The sequence below is a fragment of the Schistocerca gregaria genome, chromosome 1 (assembly GCF_023897955.1).
Source record: "Schistocerca gregaria isolate iqSchGreg1 chromosome 1, iqSchGreg1.2, whole genome shotgun sequence".
NCBI classification, from domain to species: Eukaryota; Metazoa; Arthropoda; class Insecta; order Orthoptera; family Acrididae; genus Schistocerca; species Schistocerca gregaria.
The window spans coordinates 1197980212-1198002928 of NC_064920.1; positions in this window are offsets into that span (position 1 = coordinate 1197980212).

The following is a 22717-nucleotide window of genomic DNA, read 5'->3' on the forward strand; positions in this document are numbered from 1 at the left end:
TATGTAACTTCTTGGGCGTCTCGATGCGGCTGGTCCCGGCGGCGATTCGAGTCCTCCCTCGGGCATGGGTGTGTGTGTTTGTCCTTAGGATAATTTAGGTTAAGTGGTCTAAGCTTAGGGACTGACGACCTTAACAGTTAAGTCCCATAAGATTTCGCACACACAATTTCGGCGTCTGGAACAGGCACAAAACGTCCGATTGGCGGAAACGCACCGGGAAGGAGTAAAGTGGCGAGATTTCTACATAGTTCAATGGTAGGACCCTTGCGATTGGTAGAGAGAGTTTCCACAAAATTGGCCGAAAAAAGCCGTGACATGGAGAACGAAAGAAGCCAGGTAGGGAGAGAGTTCGGCTGTGAGAAAGACGAGGGCGAAATTTTCGGGGACTCTTCTTTGAACTGGCGTCAAGAGCAGAACGGAGTGCATTACGCTCTGTACGGCGCAGACGAGAGATTTGTGTGAACACTGTGTTCACTGCGGCTGAGCTTCAGCTAGAAATTAGCTGTAGCGTCGTTGAGCTCCAACTGTGGAGAAACGAACCAGCCAGTTAGTTAATTGTTCTTGCGAGAATGGAGAGGGCTTTATAATATGCACACTGCTCCAGCCATGCGCGTGTATGTCACCGTAGTCTGAGACTAAGGATGAGTTCATGTTTTCTCACATATCGAGAAATACAGGGAGAGTTTCTGCTGGAAAATTCAGCAAAGGCGTAATTAGATTATATAGGAGTTTCAGTGGGCGAGAATAGCTATGGAGACGACAACTCATCGCAGCTATAGTAAAGACTGCGTGCAGAGGTGTAAACTTGTTGGTTCACCAGCTTGCGTCCACTGGAACTCGAGAGATCTTGGATAGTCTTTTTTCTCAATTTGTCACATAACTAACCATCCACCATAGACTTGATTGCCATCCTAAAAAAGTACCGAACTTTGAACCGGAATCGGATGATTTATCATAGTGCTGACCAACATCATAACGTAACCGTAAGAATAATTACGTAAAGAAACGTCTGGTTAAAATGTAATATTGTTGTGTTTAGGATTAGTTCACTTTCAGGCGCCGAGTTGTGTCATTTGGACAACATTGTCACACTGTGAACTGTGTAAAAGCTCATATTTCCGTGGCAAGATTGCAATATCAAACAATGTCATTACGGAATGAGATTTTCACTCTGCAGCGGAGTGTGCGCTGATATGAAACTTCATGGCAGATTAAAACTGTGTGCCCGACCGAGACTCGAACTTGGGACCTCTGCCTTTCGCGGGCAAGTGCTCTACCATCTGAGCCACCGAAGCACGACTCACGTCCGGTACTCACAGCTTTACTTCTGCCAGTACCTCGTCTCCTACCTTCCAAACTTTACAGAAGCTCTCCTGCGAACCCTGCAGAACTAGCACTCCTGAAAGATAGGATACTGTGGAGACATGGCTTAGCCACAGCCTGGGGGATGTTTCCAGAATGAGATTTTCACTCTGCAGCGGAGTGTGCGCTGATATGAAACTTCATGGCAGATTAAAACTGTGTGCCCGACCGAGACTCGAACTTGGGACCTCTGCCTTTCGCGGGCAAGTGCTCTACCATCTGAGCTACCGAAGCACGACTCACGTCCGGTACTCACAGCTTTACTTCTGCCAGTACCTCGTCTCCTACCTTCCAAACTTTACAGAAGCTCTCCTGCGAACCCTGCAGAACTAGCACTCCTGAAAGAAAGGATATTGCGGAGACAAGGTACTGGCAGAAGTAAAGCTGTGAGGACGGGGCTTGCGTCGTGCTTGGTAGCTCAGTTGGTAGAGCACTTGCCCGCGAAAGGCAGAGGTCCCGAGTTCGAGTCTCGGTCGGGAACACAGTTTTAATCTGCCAGGAAGTTTCATATCAGCACACACTCCGCTGCAGAGTGAAAATCTATTCTGGAAACATCCCCCAGGCTGTGGCTAAGCCATGTCTCTGCAATATCCTTTCTTTCAGGAGTGCTAGTTCTGCAAGGTTCGCAGGAGAGCTTCTGTAAAGTTCGGAAGGTAGGAGACGAGGTACTAGCAGAAGTAAAGCTGTGAGTACCGGACGTGAGTCGTGCTTCGGTAGCTCAGATGGTAGAGCACTTGCCCGCGAAAGGCAGAGGTCCCGAGTTCGAATCTCGGTCGGGCACACAGTTTTAATCTGCCAGGTAGTTTCAATGTCATTACGACTTACTTTCTAGTGTTCAGTCATAGAATAAGAAGCCACCTGACCATAAACCATTACAAAGTCGTACATCGGATGCTAGCAAAGGCAGTGGTTATGCGACACCCGTGATTTCCATGGACGTATCGATGTACGCCATCCAGTGGAAGACGATTTACGAGCCGCGACGGCAGCTGAATGTTAAAACCGTACTGGCGCGCAGGCAGACACATAGAAAGGCGTGTCAGGCGTTGTAGACTGCTCCTAGATCGTAGTGCCAGTGCTGTATATACCTTGTTCCAACTAGTGGTTTACATCCTGCATGCTTGATTGGCTATCGCTAACGTAATTTGGTATGACGAGGGTGGAGCATCGCGTACCTAAGTAACGACTCTGTTGCTCTCCGTAGCTGTTGATGTTCGGGATGTCACCAGTTTCGTTCATCGCCACTGCTTACCATCATGGGTACAATTTCTTATTTTAATTTTGGTTGTGTCTTACGTCTTTGACATGTTAGTTTTATTATCAGACTGCACTCTAAATTCGTTCTATATTTACATATATAGGTATAAATGTTTGAAGGTAGCCACATTTTGACCTAAACCACTGCAAATAAATATTTTATTGCGGTTAAGATTGTTTGTAACCCTTTTTTAAAGCATTTTCGCTACACGGCTGTTTTCCTCCTCGAGAAAGGTTCTCATAAATTAATATCCTTTTCAGTACCATCTATTACGATCACTCAACACACACTTTCGTATGCTTTGTGACTTAGGGACTGATGCTTTTTCGCTTTCCCTGCACACGTTATAAATCTTAGCTGCTGTTTCTCTGAGAACACCAAACACTCGGACCAAGAATTTGCTCACTCTCGAATTTGCTTAGCTCCGACATAATCCACTCTGAACTGCACAGAACACTGTTCTGACCACCTCTGACGCACGCAACGTATTGAGAACGCTGGACAGGTGCCGTTCGTGATCAAACAAAACAGCGCAACCATACAAGCATTTCTCGCTTTCTTTCTATATTCTAGTCCAACTATTGCACATGTTGACCAGTCATCATTACTTCTCTCTCAGTTATAACGGAAACGTCTATTAAGTGAATCAGTTTGTACCAATTTAAGTGTGGAGGGAGGAGCTGACTAGAGGCCTTGCGGAGGATGAGTCAGAAAACGGAAGAGCCGTCTGTCAGAGGAAACAGAGTTACGCGTGTCCAACTCGTTTGTCAACTGCACTACAGAAGTAATCCTGTGAACTGTCGTAGGGATAGGTGTACAGTGTTCACACATCAGAGACTGCGTGGAAGCGGCCACAGCACGTTAAGGGCATAAAGCAACCACTGCCACACACCACGGAACCACAGCGCTGCTGTGCGCTCTGACATTTGCAAGCGCGCGAATTCCGTGCGAAGCGGCGTCCACTGTTGTCGAAGTTTCAACGACCGCTACAGAACTAGGCTGGACATTGATTACAACAACTTTACGTTGTACAAGAGCGAAGGAACGTTAATAGCGTCCTCAACTCTCCCTCTTCTGCAATGGAGGCAGACAATTGCTTTTGGTCAGCTGTGGGAAAGTATGTCGTTCTACATCTACACTGGAGTCCGAAATTAAAGCAACAAACACAAATTTTACTAGTTTTTCGACAAAACAGTATAAACAGATAACATCGAAGTTGAAACAATGTAAAGAACATAGAACGTGAACAAGTGCAACAAGCATAACTGTAGACGAATATGTTCTTTGTTTTTTTACAACGTAACAGATTTGCACACACCTTCCGACAACTGGTTAAAGAGCTCACTATGGTGTGTGACAACCGCTGGAAGCAAAACAAGTCTGACAACGACGGAGCACGCGGTGAATAACGTCATCATTGTCATGTTGAGGCAATAATGCCCATTCTTCCTGCGGAGTTGCTCGCAAGTCTTGGGGAGTGATTGGTGTGTGCTGACGTGATGCAACCTGTCTCTCTAGAGTCTAGTGCATCCCAGACATACGCCATGGGTCCGCGAGGTAGCCGTGCGGTTTAAGGCGCCTTACCACGGTTCCCGCGGTTCTCCGCGTCGGAGGTTCGATTCCTCCCTAGGGCATGGGTTTGGTGTGTTGTCCTTAGCGTAAGTTAGTTTAAGTTAGATTAAGTAGTGTGTAAGCATAATGACCGATGATCTAAGCTGTCTATACACGATAGTGCTGCCAAAGCATAATTCCTAAACACGGCCTTCCGAAATTCCTTCACGAAAGAGGACGAAGTAAATATTCCAGAATTCGAATCAAGAACAGCTGCCAACACTAGTAACGTAGAAGCAGATATCCTAGGAGCAGTGAAGCAACTTAATTCACTTAATAAAAGCAAGTCTTCTGGTCCAGACCGTATACCAGTTAGGTTCCTTTCAGATTATGCTGATACAATAGCTTAATACTTAACAATCATATACAACCGTTCGCTCGACGAAAGATCCGCACCCAGAGACTGGAAAGTTGCACAGGTCACACCAATATTCAAGAAAGGTAGTAGAAGCAATCCAATAAATTACAGACTCGTATAGTTAACGTCGATAGGCAGCAGGATTTTGGAACATATATTATGTTCGAACATTACGCATTACCTCAAAGAGAACAGTCTTTTGACACACAGTTAACATGTATTTAAAAAAAAACATCGTTCTTGTAAAACATAACTAACTCTTTACTCACACGAAGTGTTGAGTACGAGTGACAAGGGATTTGGGATTGATTCCGTATTTTTATATTTCCAGAAGGGTTTTAACGCTGTACCACCCAAGCAGTGAAATTGAGTGCTTGTGGAATATTGTCTCAGTATCTATTTAAACGAGTTTGGAGACAATCTAAGCAGCCGTCCTAGTTTGTTTGCAGGTGATACCGTCGTTTATCGACTAGCAAAGTCATCACAAGATCAAAACAAATTGCAAAACAGATTTAGAAAATATATCTGTATGGTGCAAAAATTGGAAATTGACCCTACAAACTAAAAGTGTGAGGTCACCCGCATAAGTGCTAACTTCGATTACACGATAAATCAGTCAAACCTAAGGACCGTAAAATCAACTAAATACCTAGGAATTACAATTACGAACAACTTAAATTGGAAGGAACATATGAAAGACGTTGTAAGGAACACTAGCCAAAGACTGCATTTTATTGACAGGACACTTAGAAAATGTAACAAATCTGCTAAAGAGACAGCCTACACTGCGCTTGTGCGCCCGCTTTAAGAATACAGCTGCGCGGTGTGCGATCTTTACCAGATAGGATTGACTGAGCACATCGAGAAAGTTTAAAGAAGAACAGCACGTTTTGTATTATCGTGAAATAGCGGGTAGAGTGTCACTGAAATGATACAGGATTTGGGGTGGACGTAATTAAAACAAAGGAGTTCTTTCGTTGTGGTGCAATCTTCTCACAAGATTTCAATCGGCAACTTTCTACTGCGAATGCGAAAATATTTTTTGTCTCCGACCTAAGTAGGGAGAAACGAGCGTCATAATGAAATAAGGGAAATCGGAGCTCTTGCGGAAAGATATAGGTGTTCGTTCTTTCCGCGCGCTGTACGAGATTGGAATTATAGAGAATTATTGTAAAGGTGCTTCGATGAACCCTCTCCCAGGCACTTAAATGTGATTTGCAGAGTATCCATGTAGATGTACGAGGTGTAACAGTAAAGTAATGATACTGATTTTCTTTGCAAGAAGTGGCAACCCTGTTGGCTTGCGTAGGCGCAATATCTTTGACCTTGGTCTATAAGCTGCTTCTAGTCCAAGCGGCACATCGATGCAACTGCTCAGTCGTGAGTTGTGCTGTAATAAGTTAACATGTGTTTGTGTCACTCGTCACGGAATGGAATCGCATAATATTGCTCAACAGTATGCCTTTTCTTTTTGCATTAAATTGGGTGAAAACGTGACGACAACTTACGGTAAGCTTCAGAAGGCTTTTGGAGAGGAGGTTATGTCAAGAGCTCAAGTTTCCGAGAGTCAAAACGGCGGTCTTTAGTGAAGGCAGAACGAATGTTGAAGGTGAGGAATTCAGTGGATGACCATCAACCTCACGGACGGATATCGACTTGGCCACGGTGCGTGAACTCGTACGATCTAATCGAAGACGATCCGTGAAAATGATTGCAGAAGAACTGAACATCAATCGAGAAACGATTCGTCTAATAATAACTGAAGATCTTGGTATCTGAAAGATTTGTGCAAAAATGGTCCCCAAAAATCTCACACCACAACAGCGAGAAACACGGGAAAAAGTATCAGCCCATTTGTTGGAGCAAACGGAAATCAATCCAGAATTGTTGAGCAGCGTTATCACTGGTGATGATAGTTGTTTTTTTCAGTACTATCCGGAGAAAAAACGCCAAAGTTCGTAATGGTGCTCAAAGGGATCAACCAGACCAAAAAAAACTCGCATGTCAAAGTCAAAAGTGAAATGCATGCTCGTGTGCTTCTTTGATTCCAAGGTAATTGTTCATAAAGAGTTGGTGCCTCCTGGACAAACAGTTAACCAATATTACTACAAAGATATTTTAGAAAGACTTCGTAAAAGAGTTCTTCGGGTCCGTGCCAACATTGCTGATAATTGGATTCTGCATCACGATAATGCGCCATCCCATACTGCTCTGTCAGTACAGCAATTTTTAACCTCAAAACAACTTTCAGTACTACTACAGCCACCTTATTCACCAGATATCGCTCCGTGCGACTTTTTTCTGTTTCCGGGAGTCAAAACGGCGGTCAAGGGACACCATTTTAGAACTACACAAGATATCCAAAAAGCTGTGACGAGGGTCTTGGAGGATATTACAGAAGATGAGTTCCAGAAATGTTACCGTCAATGGCAGAAGCGCTGGAAAAAGTGTGTGCAATCAGAAGGGAATTACTTTGAAGGAGAGATCACTAAAGTTGACTAAAACGGTAAGCAACATTTTTTTTCACATCAGTCTCATTACTTTATTGTCACACCTCGTAGATGTAGATGTAGAAGAAACGTACCGTTAATTTCACCGTTCCTGGTGGTGGCATAGACTGTATGCGAATAAAACTCCCCTCCAGGAAGTTCAGGCGTGACGGAATCCCCTACCATCCGGTAGTCGTTTACACATCCGTCAATATTAACGCCATCAATAATCCCAACATAGTTCTGTAGCCAAGTAACCAGACTGTACACCGGGTCGAGTAGAGCACACCCTTCCTGTTACCGGCTCAGCAGCTCACGGCCGACATTAAGCCGTCGGCATACGGCTCGTACTTTTGAACGTCAACGTTGAGCGTTCCGAGTTAAGCGTGCTGCCGAAAGCTCAGAAACGATGCGACTTGTGCATACGGGGCTAACGAGATATACGGGACCTGCATCTAACTTGTGACGTCACATGTGTAGGCTTGCCCGCATCACTTCGGGCACGTTCGGCTAAGTGCAGGGCCCACGGGAAATCAATATTTAATTAAAAAAGTACCCACTAAAGGTCTTAATTTTGTCTGGTGTATTTAGACGCCCAGTTAAGGATTATTAAACTCCTGTGTAATTATTACTCGCTTTGCACCAGAGACGTCTGCTGTCACTCGTAAGACATACAGTGTCACGCGCCACGGCCTGTCTTTCTCGTGGCCTTCGTGGTACACGTGTCTCAACGTGGTATACGCAATGGCAGCGCGCACCAGCAGCAGCTGTCGCCTGCATCTGACCCACAAATCACACTGTTTACGAAATACAGGGCGTAAAAGTACTACGATAGCTCACTTAAAACGCACATTTCCTCCCTACTACTCAAGCTAGTCATGTTTCTCTTTCTGTAATATAAAAGCGTCAGTGTCCATCAACATGTTATACAGCAGAAACGGATCATATTGTTCTTTGTGTAATATACACAAATTCCAAAGTCCATCAACATGTTATAAAGCCGAAAGGAAAATAAGGACATCGGCTTATAAAACTTCAGTTGCAAATAGAGTGATACAAATTTACAAACTTACTTGATCGCTGCCCCTCTTCAGTAGCAGAAGCTTTACAACAAGTGGAACACAAAGCTTGAAACAAGAAAGTGGTGCAAGCTGTCTTATAGATAAAGCCAATCGAACAAACTCAACCCTTACAAAGAGCGCAGTTATATTTACATAAAATCGAAATCTATGGAACGCACATCTTTTAAACTGATAAAAAGGTATCAGAACCTATTATATTAGTAAAGAAGTATTTGGATCCTGTGAGACGCGAATCAGACGTGGTATTTTATAAATCTACATCTCTCTCCAGAACACGTCACCGACAGTTAATGAGTTATGACCATACTTTGCATCTTACCATATATCGTAAATACGTTATTAACTGACATATAATTATAGTAAATTGTAGCAAGAACAATGCGTCTTTCATGGATCCTCAACGTGCCGTTGCCTTGAAACAGTATATTTTCATAATACGCAAGGTAAGTAATTCGTTAACCATCAGTATGAGGTTTCCAGTAATTTTGTTACTATAAATCGTACATTAACGATGGGTTTTTGGAAAATTCTCAGTTTGATGGTGCTTAGAAACGGCTTATATACATATGGATTGCAACTGACAGTCAATATGAAAGCCAATATGACGTCTCGTGACCTGTACTGACGAAAGATGACGTCATGTGACATAGGTGGCGTCCTTCTATCTCATTGGTCTACATTGAAATGCACACTCAGAATATCTGCCCAACGCGCTTTTTCCATTATACGACGTCAGAGAGTCAGCACGCTCAACGTTCGGCGTTCGAATGCACGGTCCGTATGCAAACGGCTTTAGAAGTGCCTGCCGAACTATACCAGCTGCCTCGCTCCGGGCTCCCGCTTCTCCAGCAAGGCCTACAAATGTGCCATTGTTGCAATAAAGAACCTCACAAAACCACAGATATGCGAATAGTCGGCAAGAAATCAATTTTGATATATACTAATGAGCGAAAACATTAAGACCGCCAGATTAAAAGCGTGTTGGTCCAGCTGTTGAATCCGATACAGCAGCGCCTCTGAGGGCCAGTCATTCGACAGGCTGTTGATAGGCTTGCGAAGCTATGTCCACTCACGAGTCACGCAGTTCCCGAAAATTGCAGGCCGGTGGGTTGTGGTAATTTAGCTGGCGTCCGATAGTGTTCCAGATATGTTTCATCGGATTCAGATCAGGAGCATTTTTTTAGCAAGAGAACAATGTCAGTCAATATCATGCGCTTCAAACCTCAATAACATCGTCATGGGCTCGTGACTGTGACATGGTCAGCTATCGTGCTGAAAGATACCACCGCCACCGAGGAAGACACGGAGCACGAAAGGTCTACAGTAATGGTCATCTAGTCCACAGCCGTCAAGGTGTCTTTGATTACTACCAAAGGTCCCAGGGGAGGTCAGATGGACGCATGACATAGCATAACACTGCTCTCACCGGCGAGCGTCGGTGTAGTAGTGAATGCTTGGTTCAAATGGCTCTGAGCACTATGGGGCTTAACATCTGAGGTCATCAGTCCCCTAGACTTGGAACTACTTAAACCTACCTAACCTAAGAACATCACACACATCCATGCCCGAGGCAGGATCCGAACCTGCGACGTGGTCGCGCGGTTCCAGACTCAAGCGCCTACAACCGCTCGGCCACACCGGCCGGGTGTGGATGCTTATAGCGGCCATTCTACTTTTCGACGGCGCACCTGGACGAAGACATCAACCTGACACAACGACAAATTTTATTCTTACGGCCCGAATACTAGTGTTCACTGATCCTGCGTCCACTGCTCTCGTATGTCACGATGCCGTTGGGCCAAAATCGCAATGTATAGCTTTCTTCTGCTGAGGTGACAAAAGTCATGTGATACCCCCTAATACAGTGTCAGAGCTCCTTTTGCGCTGCGTAGTTCAGCATCTTTAAATCGCGTGGACTCAAGGAGTCTTTGGAAGCCCCTGCAGAAATACTGAGTCATGCTGCCTCTATAGCCGTCCATAATTACGATAATGTTACTGGTGCAGGACACTAAGTGGCCTCTCGATTATGTCCCATAAATGTTCGGTGGGGTTCATGTCGGGCGATCTGGATGGCCAGAACATTCCCTCGAACTGCCCAGAATGTTCTTCAAACCAGTCGCTGACATTATTGTGGCCCTGTGACGTGGCGCATTGTCATCCATAAAACTTGCATTGTTGTTTGGGGACATGAAATCCAGGAATGTCTGCAAATCATCTCCAAAGATAACCGTTTCTGGTCAACAGTCGTTCAAGTTGCACCAGAGCACCCAGTCTATCCCATAGTGTTACGAGGCCACCACCAGCTTGCACAACGTCATGTTGACAACTTGGGTCCAAGGCTTCGTGGGATCTGCGGCACATTCTAGTATCAACTCTTAGCTGCAGCAGGGACTCGTCTGGACTCACCTAACTCTCACCTGCAGCAGGGACTCGTCTGGACTCACCTGACCACGATTCTCCAGTCGTCTTGGGGCCAGCCGATACGGTCACGAGGCCAAGAGCGGCGCTACAGGCGATGTCACGTTGTTCGCAAAGGACCCATGTCAGTCGTCTGTGGACACAGCGAATTAACGCCAAATTTCGCAGCATTGTTCCATCGGATATGTTAGTCGTACGTCTCACATTCATTTCTGCGGTTATTTCGCGCAATTTTGCTTGTCTGTTAGCACTTACAACACTACCAAACGCCGCTGCTCTCGGCCATTAAGTGAAGGCCGTCGGCCACTGCACAGTGCCTGGTCAGAGCTAATGCCTGAAATTTGCTATCCTCAGCCCACTCTTGACACTTGTGGACGTCAGAATAATGAATTCGCTAACGATTTCCAAATGAACTATCACATGCGTCCAAGTCCAACCACCGTTTCTCGTACAATGCCTGCTAATTCACGTCGAGCGGCCATAATCACTTCGTAAACCTCTACATATGGATCATGTGATTACAAATTAAAGCTTCGCCAACGTATGGTCCTTCTATACCTTGTGTACGCGACACTACTGGCATCCTGTATGTGCATATCCCTAACCCATAACTTCTGTCACCTTAGTGTGTGTACACTGAATGATTTTCTCGAAAACACTTGTGCCTGCATCATAATTGTACTCCAGCACTGATCTGCCACAGATTACCGTGCTGTTGTTGTTGTTGTCTTCAGTCCTGAGACTGGTTTGATGCAGCTCTCCATGCTACTCTATCCTATGCAAGCTTCTTCATCTCCCAGTACCAACTGCAACCCACATCCTTCTGAATCTGCTTAGTGTATCCATCTCTTGGTCTCCCTCTACGATTTTTACCCTCCACGCTGCCCTCCAATACTAAATTGGTGATCCCTTGGTGCCTCAGAACATGTCCTACCAACCGATCCCTTCTTCTGGTCAAGTTCTGCCACAAATTTCTCTTCTCCCCAATCCTATTCAATACTTTCTCATTAGTTATGTGATCTACCCATCTAATCTTCAGCATTCTTCTGTAGCACCACATTTCGAAAGCTTTTATTCTCTTCTTGCCCAAACTATTTATCGTCCATGTTTCACTTCCATACATGGCTACACTCCATACAAATACTTTCAGAAATGACTTCCTGACACTTAAATCTATACTCGATGTAAACAAATTTCTCTTCGTGAGAAACGCTTTCCTTGCCATTGCCAGTCTACATTTTATATCCTCTCTACTTCGACCATCATCAGTTATTTTGCTCCCCAAATAGCAAAACTGCTTTACTACTTTAAGTGTCTCATTTCCTAATCTAATTCCCTCAGCATCACCCGACTTAATTCGACTACATTCCATTATCCTCGTTTTGCTTTTGTTGATGTTCATCTTATATCCTACTTTCAAGACACTATCCATTGCGTTCAACTGCTCTTCCGAGTCCTTTACTGTCTCTGACAGAATTACAATGTCATCGGCGAACCTCAAAGTTTTTATTTCTTCTCCATGGATTTTAATACCTACTCCGAATTTTTCTTTTGTTTCTTTTACTGCTTGCTCAATATACAGATTGAATAACATCGGGGAGAGGCTGCAACCCTGTCTTACTCCCTACCCAACCACTGCTTCCCTTTCGTGTCTCTCGACTCTTATAACTGCCATCTGGTTTATGTACAAATTGTAAATAGCCTTTCGCTCCCTGTATTTTACCCTACCACCTTTAGAATTTGAAAGAGAGTATTCCAGTCAACATTGTCAAAAGCTTTCTCTAAGTCTACAAATGCTAGAAACGTAGGTTTGCCTTTTCTTAATCTTTCTTCTAAGATAAGTCGTAAGGTCAGTATTGCCTCACGTGTTCCAACATTTCGACGGAATCCAAACTGATCCTCCCCGAGGTCCGCATCTACCAGTTTTTCCATTCGTCTGTAAAGAATTCGAGTTAGTATTATGCAGCTGTGGCTTATTAAACTGATTGTTCGGTAATTTTCACATCTGCCATACCTGCTTTCTTTGGGATTGGAATTGTTATATTCTTCTTGAAGTCTGAGGGTATTTCGCCTGTTTCATACATCTTGCTCACCAGATGGTACAATTTTGTCAGGACTGGCTCTCCCAAGCCAGTCAGTAGTTCCAATGGAATGTTGTCTACTCCGAGGGCCTTGTTTCGACTCAGGTCTTTCAGTGCTCTGTCATACTCTTCACGCAGTATCGTATCTCCCATTTCATCTTCATCTACATCCTCTTCCATTTCCATAATATTGTCCAGAAGTACATCGCCCTTATATAGATCCTCTTATTCTCCTTCCACCTTTCAGCTTTCCCTTCTTTGCTTAGAACTGGGTTTCCATCTGAACTCTTGATATTCATACAAGTGGTTCTCTTTTCTCCAAAGGTCTCTTTACTTTTCCTTTAGGATGTATCTATCTTACCCCTAGTGAGATAAGCCTCTACATACTTACATTTGTCCTCTAGCCATCCCTGCTTAGCCATTTTGCATTTCCTGTCGATCTCATTTTTGAGACGTCTGTATTCCTTTTTGCCTGCTTCATTTACTGCATTTTTATATTTTCTCCTTTCATCAATTAAATTCAATATTTCTTCTGTTACCCAAGAATTTTTACTAGCCCTCGTCTTTTTACCTACTTGATCCTCTGCTGCCTTCACTACTTCATCCCTCAAAGCTACCCACTCTTCTTCTACTGTATTTCTTTCCCCTGTTTCTGTCAACTGTTCCCTTATGCTCTCCCTGAAACTCTGTACAACTTCTGGTTCTTTCAGTTTATCCAGGTCCCATCTCCTTAAATTCCCACCTTTCTGCAGTTTCTTCAGTTTTAATCTACAGTTCATAACGAATAGATTGTGGTCAGAGTCCACATCTGCCCCTGGAAATGTCTTACAATTTAAAACCTTGTTCCTAAATCTCTGTCTTACCATTATATAATCTATCTGATACCTTTTAGTATCTCCAGGGTTCTTCCATGTATACAACCTCCTTTCATGATTCTGAAACCAAGTGTTAGCTATGATTAAGTTGTGCTCTGTGCAAAATTTTACCAGGCGGCTTCCTCTTTCAATTCTTAGCCCCCATCCATATTCACCTACTACGTTTCCTTCTCTCCCTTTTCCTACACTTGAATTCCAATCACCCATGACTATTAAATTTTCGTCTCCCTTCACTATCTGAATAATTTCTTTTATTTCATCATACATTTCTTCAATTTCTTCGTCATCTGCAGAGCTAGTTGGCATATAAACTTGTACTACTGTAGTAGGTGTGGGCTTCGTATCTATCTTGGCCACAATAATGCGTTCACTATGCTGTTTGTAGTAGATTACCGTACATCCTGCTTTATTGAGCAGACGAATCTCCGATGTTCAAGTTGTATGTTGAGACGTGGATATTCCATTCCTCCTGACCTACTCGTGCTCTCTCGTCCTTGAACTACTGTCCATCGATGATCGTGACAGTAACATGTGAACAGCCGTGCGTCTTCGTCGTTTCCGATGTCCTCGTTCCCACTCGCTGGGCCATAGCAGTCTCCCCTGATGCCAGTGGCTTTCTCCATTTGCGATCCATATCGCTGGTAGAATGATTCCCCATTCATCTCTACTCCGCTTCTGTAGTTGCCTAAACGTGCCATACGCGGCGACGCCCTCAGGCAGCATTCCGTCTCACGGTGGGATTGATGTTGCCACACAGAAGTTTACATTTTACTTAAGTGACCAATTACAATTTTGTACAGCATTAATCGACGTCAGGATGACTGCGGTAACATGGGCATGGTGGTGATCCCTGAAACAACCGGTTTTCGGTTATAGCTTCTTCTTTCTTTCTTCGTTTGGATCATCTAAGGACCACTTCGTTCTTCTTTCTTTTTCCTCCAGTATTCTTTCATCTTTTCACTATGTATCCTTTTTCTCTTCTCGGACCATTTTGATCCTGTCTTCTTCTCCCTCCTGCCTTGGAATCTTTCCATTTTTAACACTTTCCTCTTGAAGCTCTCTTTCTGTTGCATCTTTTTCACTTATGTTGGTTCTTTCCAAATCTTTCCTAACTTCTTGACTCCATGCTATTGTTGACTTAAAAGTCTGTTTAGTTAAACTGTTCCTGTTTATTCTGTATAAGTGTCCAAAAAATGGCAGTTGCCTCTTTCGTAGTGTTTGATTTATGTTTTCTATGTTGCGATAGACTTCTTCATTGCTTCTTAATTTCCATACCCCTGTATTTTTTGGTGGTCCAAGTATTTTTCGAATGATTTTTATTTCTAGGACTTCAAGTTCGTGTAATTTGTAGTTCAATACTAAACATTCACTTGCATAAAGATATTCTGGTTTTACTACTGTACTTTAGTGCTGTATCTTCAAATTTTTAGACAGACACATTTTGTTGTAGACATTCCCAGCTATTCCATAAGCTCTCCATTTTATGTACTCTTTCTTTTATAGGGAATTTTTGTTAACAATTTTCTTGGATAATTTCTCCCAAATATTTAAATTTATTTACCCTCTTTATCTGACCAATATCTGCTGCTAGGTATTCCGGAGCGTTTTTTATGTTGTTGTTGTTGTCTTCAGTCCTGAGACTGGTTTGATGCAGCTCTCCATGCTACTCTATCCTGTGCAAGCTTTTTCATCTCCCAGTACCTACTGCAACCTACATCCTTCTGAATCTGCTTAGTGTATTCATCTCTTGGTCTCCCTCTACGACTTTTACCCTCCACGCTCTACTCCAATACTAAATTGGTGATTTCTTGATGTCTCAGAGCATGTCCTACCAGCCGATTCCTTCTTCTAGTCAAGTTGTGCCAGTTTGTGTTGAATAGGAGTGAGGAGAAGAGAAGTTTGCGTCCAGCAGTAAATGGACATTAAAGATTGGCGATCTGGTAACCCTGTAATCACATGTACGGTGGCTACTTCGGTCTGCGATCGCAATTGTACTGTGCAGTTGGTACAGTCGATAGCGTACGTTCAAATATTGCGCGACCTGGTGGATCATACAGCTCTGGAATATTCGCAATGTGGCTGCATTCACAGTTACAAGAGCGGCATAAACATCCATGTGTCAGCGGAGTAGAATACACGTCTGCTTCAAGTGTCCACACAGGAAGAAATCCAGGAGATTTAGGCCAGGTGAACGCGAAGGCCATACAACAGGACGTTCCCGTCCGAGCCATTTCCCTGGAAATGTTCTGTATAAATATAATTCCATGGTATGGATGTGCACCATCATGTTGGAACCGAAACCTCCGCCGAATATGAAGTGCACCATCTTGCAGTGCGCCAGGCAAATAGTTTGAAAGAAGTGTGTGATATCTTCACGTTCCACATCATTACGAAGTGTCGTATTCATGATCTCTGGAACAAGTACTAATCTAATCCAATCTGCAATCAACCAGTCAGACAACAAGGAGGGAGCCAAAACTCCTGTCTCCCAACATTCCGGTCCGGACGTTGATGCCAAAGTGAGCTTGATATCCACGGTCGCGGGTGACGTGCCGGTTAACGAGACGCCAATGGCGGACATTGTGCATATTGAGGAAGCCCGAGTGAACGTTGCTTCATCCGACTATATAATAGTATTTATGAAGTCGTCGTTGGCTTCCTGTTATTGGTGAAACGGCTCAGAGAATTGTATCCGCAAACGGCGGTCCGCAGGAAGCAGGCGTTGCGTTAAAGAATAATGACAGGGGTGCAGCCATGCCCGTGCAGCACGTCAGTGAGAGAACGTTGCGATGCGCGCAGCTGCCTTGCTACTCTACGTGTACTTCGCTTAGTTTGTTGGTGTATGACCTCCAGAATAGCTTCCTCGGTAGCTGGAGTACAGCGAGTCCGTGGACGACCTCTCTCACGCGATGGTGGAAGGAGAGAACCCGTCTCTCGAAGGCGTAGCTCCACACGACGAAACACATTTTGATCTGGATAACGTCGACCAGGATATCTAGTGTGATGTATCAGGCAGCGTAACTTGCTGTGACAGTGCGAGAGAGAGAGATAGAGAGAGAAAGAGAGAGAGAGAGAGAGAGAGAGAGAGAGACAAAGATATTGTTTATTTCTCTGCAGCGGTCAGCGCTCACATAATTATTCTTAGGACATAGAGCTTTTGTTCTTCTTAAGAGTAAAATATGTGAGCGCTGACAAAAGCTCTATATCCTAAGAATAATTATGTGAGCGCTGACCGCCACAGAGTAATAAACAATATTTTTGTCTCTCTCTCTCACTGTCACAGCAAGTTACGCAGCAAACTCATTGCTATGCAACAGAGCCCCGAAGAATATTTCGCCGTACTTTGGTTACCACTTTCAGCTCAACACGGTATCTGCAGCATCTGAAGCAGATTTCTACAACAGCGGAAGCGTGTAATCGCTATCAGTTTCACACATCGCCCTGTGTACGCTGTATATATTTACCCACAACAGTGAACATACAGTTACTCACACACATAGAAAGACAATACAAGGTGGTGTGGGAAACATTTCAGTATAAAGGTCCTGTAGAGCTAAACAATAATTAGCCTAGTAGCAGTAGTAAATGTTTTTTTTTTTTTTTTCAAGGAAGCCTTTATACTAGTAGGGCATCACGAGCGGCAACACCAGCGGGTTATCAGACGCACCACGAATCAGAAGCGTATTCACATATTCATCGTCTGTGTATGCCATACCTCTGCCACACTGTTTTAGAGTAATTCAAGAAGAAAATACGATATGTGTACGAATGTACACGGAGTCAGTCAAGAGCGCGTTTCTCCGCTAGCAACTTGGGCCCATCTGGTGAACGGCGCATATAGTATAAATACGTCATTAGTTGCAGCGGGCTGTTCCACCTAACGCGCATCATATCTCTTACAGCTTCTGCACGATTCGTCCCGGCAATGCTAATTGTGAAATTTTCGTTTTCGAAACACACTTTTTCCCTGAAGGTAATGTACGTAATGTTTCCACATTTCCGTCGACTGTAACAATAATAATAGAATCGCATGTTGATACTTGGTAACCAACATGCGGATATATATACATATACTTTGGAAATTATTTACAAAGGACTTTGCTAGCGCTAAAGGAGACGCAATGTCGTAACGAAATGTAATGGACCTGAACGTGGCAAGCGTAATGGTTGTCCGCAGCTCGTGGTCGTGCGGTAGCGTTCTCGCTTCCCGCGCCCGGGTTCCCGGGTTCGATTCCCGGCGGGGTCAGGGATTTTCTCTGCCTCGTGATGACTGGGTATTGTGTGATGTCTTTAGGTTAGTTAGGTTTAAGTAGTTCTAAGTTCTAGGGGACTGATGACGATAGATGTTAAGTCCCATAGTGGTCAGAACCATTTGAACCACGTAATGGTTGGTACTAATCAGTTAGGGGAGGGTACAAAGAAAACAGGTTTGGAATCTAGCAGATGCACCAGTGCGAAACAAGTCGCGTCCACGACGTGCAAAAGGCTCCTTTAAAAGCTGACCAATGAAATAGATTGTACTTCCTTTTCTGTGTTCGTAGTATGCAAGTCCAACTGTGTTGTAGAAGATACGCTGCAAATCGCTGTATGAGGATTAAGAAGCCAGATACCGTGCCATGCAGACTGCATTTAGCAACTATATGCATATCCTGGTCGAGCCCGAATCGAACCCTAAAGCTCCTATATTCTAACCTAAAACGCCATCGACTGCAACAACTGCACAACGTTCCTGCCGTTTCCTGACAGCGGCAATTATCGTACATGTCATTACAAGATTGCTAATCTTCAACGTCCATTTACTGTTGGTAATAGGCGCAGGAAGAAACTTTGTGAGAGACATTTTTGTATTGCTTGTACGCGAGAAATAGCGCTGCGAAGTCAGAGTGCGCGAATTTTTCTTCACCGCTATAGTCGTGCATACGCATTCGTGTGTGCCCGAGAAACTGTGCTTGTGCAAAGACAGAAGCGTGGCCAGTGGCAGTGGTCGCGAAAGAGGGAGGGAGGGGGAGAGGAGAGTAGGAGAGAGAGAAGGAGAGAGAAAGAGAGAGAGAGAGAGGGGGGGGGGGGTGCGACAGAGAGACGATGTCAGACGGAGTGGGAGTAGCAAACTTGGAGGATCCCCTGCCCCCTTGGGGTGTGTGCAGATGCTGACTTTACGGCTCCAGACTCGGTTCGCCCCCAGTAGGTATCTCAACTTTGGTTCCTCAAGTCCGCCCGTGTATCCTGCAGCCGGACTTCGGGCCGAGTCCTGTTTACATTGAATGGACGTAGTTTTGCGGTGCCGCCCAAAGACACGTAATCTTCACCCCGAGATTAGAACACTTCCCCTTTTCTGCTCCTACCCGGAGTTCTCCTTTCTGAGAGGGGAGACATTTTCAACTTGTTCGCGGCTAATCCCGATACGCCTTCCAGTCAAGAGTCGTAATGTATTTCGCGAACACTAAAAGTTAAGCGATATCCGTCTGCACATTAATAGAAAATACTTAATTTACGATAGTGCAGTGCCTGTGTTATTCTGTTTACGATGCAAAGTTCCATTGGACATGCAGTATCGTATTTATCTGCCGATACCGGGCAGGCGAGTTTCAAATACAACGTCTGAGCTATACAGGAATATACAAAACGTATGTACGAGTACAGCCCGTAGACGCACGGTTGACGACATATGGAAGCTTGCGCCTTGCTCTGAGTCAAGCGTTGATAACCAAACGGTAAGATGACAACTCGCGATAAGCTGGAAATCAAGGTTCGATTCCCGGTCCGGCACAAATTTTCACTGTCGTCATTCCGTTCTACAGCTGATTGTTGTCCTCATTCGCAATGGCGAATTCATTTAATGTAATACTTAATTTGCTCTTCCGTTTGTAATCCAGAGCTGACGTATTGCTACGTAAGGAAAAGCCCCAACAAGCTATGACAAAAATTTGAAACCAATCATAATAAATGTTAGCGCTGCCTTTGTAAGCGTCGATAAAGATATATTTTACTACGTCGGAAGGCGAATAACATGATAAAAAAGAACTCCTTTCAATTTTTTTTGTCAATTAATAGAGACACTCGGTCTTTAGTTCTCGTGGAGAGAAGACGTTCTTCTTGTGAATCAATGTGTTCTCTGAATAATAATGCTATGAAAATACTAAGTCTGAAAATTCGTTTTTTGTGCATAACGACGAAAGTGTTCATTTCTTCCGCGCACCATCTCAATGTCAGGTCCACAAGCGGCAAGCCCGATTAAGAACTGTTACACACACGGCCAACAGATAAATACTGATGTCGGAAGAAGACGAATACAACCGAGGATACCAGATTCGACGTAAGTTGACGACACTACTGGCTCACAATTTAAGAGATTTATGAATTAAAAACGAAAGACAATTTATTCCCTCCAAAATTCATGAAAATCAAATATGCCAATAGTATACAATCAATTTGGTTGCACACTGAATAGCCAAAGTTTCACCATTTAAGAATTGCACGTATACTGAATTTAACTCACTAATTAAATAAACATTGACAACTTATTGATTGTGTGTTTCGTGAATAAACAAACAAAGAAAAAACATAAATGTTTCAATGTAACATGGCTAACACGTTGCCAACCTAAAATTACTAAGAGAAACCGCCCAGGAGACACTCATCAAATTTGAACGACAGCTTAGTAACAACCGACATTTCTGACTGAGTCGGAAAAGAGGGGGGAAATAAATAAAGGTGAAACCGCCACTACCAACTTTATCAATCATGGATCAAGAGATATTTCGAATACAAGTATCCTTGGCTGAATACTTGTATGTTAAACTTACTGTCTGGGTTAATCGCTGACCTTACCTTTGGGCATACAAAGTGAATATTGAACAGAACACTGAAATGAAAGGTTAATCCCTGCAATTATATAGCACGTGATTAATGTAGGCCGCGCGGGATTAGCTGAGCGGTCTCAGGCGCTTCAGTCATGGACGGTGCGGCTGGTACCAGCGGAGGTTCGAGTCCTCCCTCGGGCATGGGTGTGTGTGTTTGTCCTTAGGATAATTTAGGTTACGTAGTGGATAAGCTTAGGGACTGATGACCTTAGCAGTTAAGTCCCATAAGATTTCACACAAATTGGAACATTTTTTTGATTAATGTAGGTAGGGTATACCTCGTAGGGACAACCAGCCCCTGCAAGGCACATGTTTGTGCTGGCAGTATTAGCTTTGTTAACTGCATATAACAATAATTAAGGAAAGTATACACACATCAACGATTGTGCTAATGTCTCCACTAATCTGGCTATAAATCCACAGAAAAGATTACAATCATTCATAAACGAGAAAATGTATATTAACACATCTGAGTATAATAATAACATCTGCATTGCTTTGTTTACAAGCTGAAAGAAAAATGGGAGCATGGATATACGTTTAGCTGTCTCCATAGTCCTCAACTACGTGGCCAAAATTCCCGTGACCAAAACTAAAATCAGAAGCAATACAGACATCGCTGTAATACGGAAAAACTGGATCAAAAATTGAATAAAACAATTAAACAATAATCAAGACCTGTCAGAGGCTGAAGATGGGCTCTGGTAATGGATAGTGAGTTGCGTTACCATGGTTCTAGAAAAATCATTCGCGTGTTGGATATAAATTTTATACAACTATTTGTTTACGCAGTAGCTACAGGTTCGAGCACCGATGGTATTCGCCAACCAGTAAAGATATAATTAATTTAACACGAGTCCGGGGGGTCAAGAAAAAATTGCAGTATGAAAGACTCAGTCTCTCACATAAAATAGAAAAGAGAAATTACAGGGAAATCTACCCAAAATATACTACTCTTATTACTTCTGGACTTACATGAGACATCGCATGGAAAACGGATCATATCGGAAACACACGCGTTTGTCGAACATACCGACTAAAGGAATTTCAGCAACCATTCTGACAAAAAAAAAAAAAAAAAAAAAAAAAAAAAAAAAAAAAAAAATTAGAAAAAATACTCATAAATTATCCTAACAAAATGTTGTCTACTACCGAGAGGTCCATTTGAAAGAGGCTTGTCAGACTGAGCACGAACGATGACGGACAGAAAGCGAATGGATACATGATACACGTTACCATCTTATAGAAAACCACCCAGAGTATTTTTAAGTTCCTAGCGCATGTGAAACCGCGATCGTTGCGAAAAATGATACTTGAACACACTCGCACAAAGCCAGCTGAATACCGAGACCATCTAGAAATCTAGAAAATTAGCTGTTGAAACGTACTTCACACACACACACACACACACACACACACACACACACACACACACAAAACCGCAAAGTGTGTGATTTCGTCTGTGTACTTCAAATCTAGACACAGAAACTGAACTCCAAGCTCTAACACAACTCCAACTGTACACTGGCTTAAAATCTCACTGTGATGAACGTTAATGAGATAATTAATGAGTTATTGTGGATACAATAATTAACTAATCAGTAATTACAATTTAACATATTCAACTGAATTTTGCTTCTATCGATGTAGTTGGTACACTGCGTCGGCTACACCAGAGTAATCACTCTGATTTGTGATGTAATCTAAACTCTTGCAAAACATCACGTCTGATACATCAAGTTAATTAGACAGTCGTTGCACAAGCTATTATGTCGCTCGCAAGTGTGTGTACTCCTGACTTCTAATAAGTACACTCCTGGAAATTGAAATAAGAACATCGTGAATTCATTGTCCCAGGAAGGGGAAACTTTATTGAGACATTCCTGGGGTCAGATACATCACATGATCACACTGACAGAACCACAGGCACATAGACACAGGCAACAGAGCATGCACAATGTCGGCACTAGTACAGTGTATATCCACCTTTCGCAGCAATGCAGGCTGCTATTCTCCCATGGAGACGATCGTAGAGATGCTGGATGTGGTCCTGTGGAACGGATTGCCATGCCATTGCCACCTGGCGCCTCAGTTGGACCAGCGTTCGTGCCGGACGTGCAGACCGCGTGAGACGACGCTTCATCCAGTCGCAAACATGCTCAGTGGGGGACAGATCCGGAGATCTTGCTGGCCAGGGTAGTTGACTTACACCTTCTAGAGCACGTTGGGTGGCACGGGATACATGCGGACGTGCATTGTCCTGTTGGAACAGCAAGTTCCCTTGCCGGTCTAGGAATGGTAGAACGATGGGTTCGATGACGGT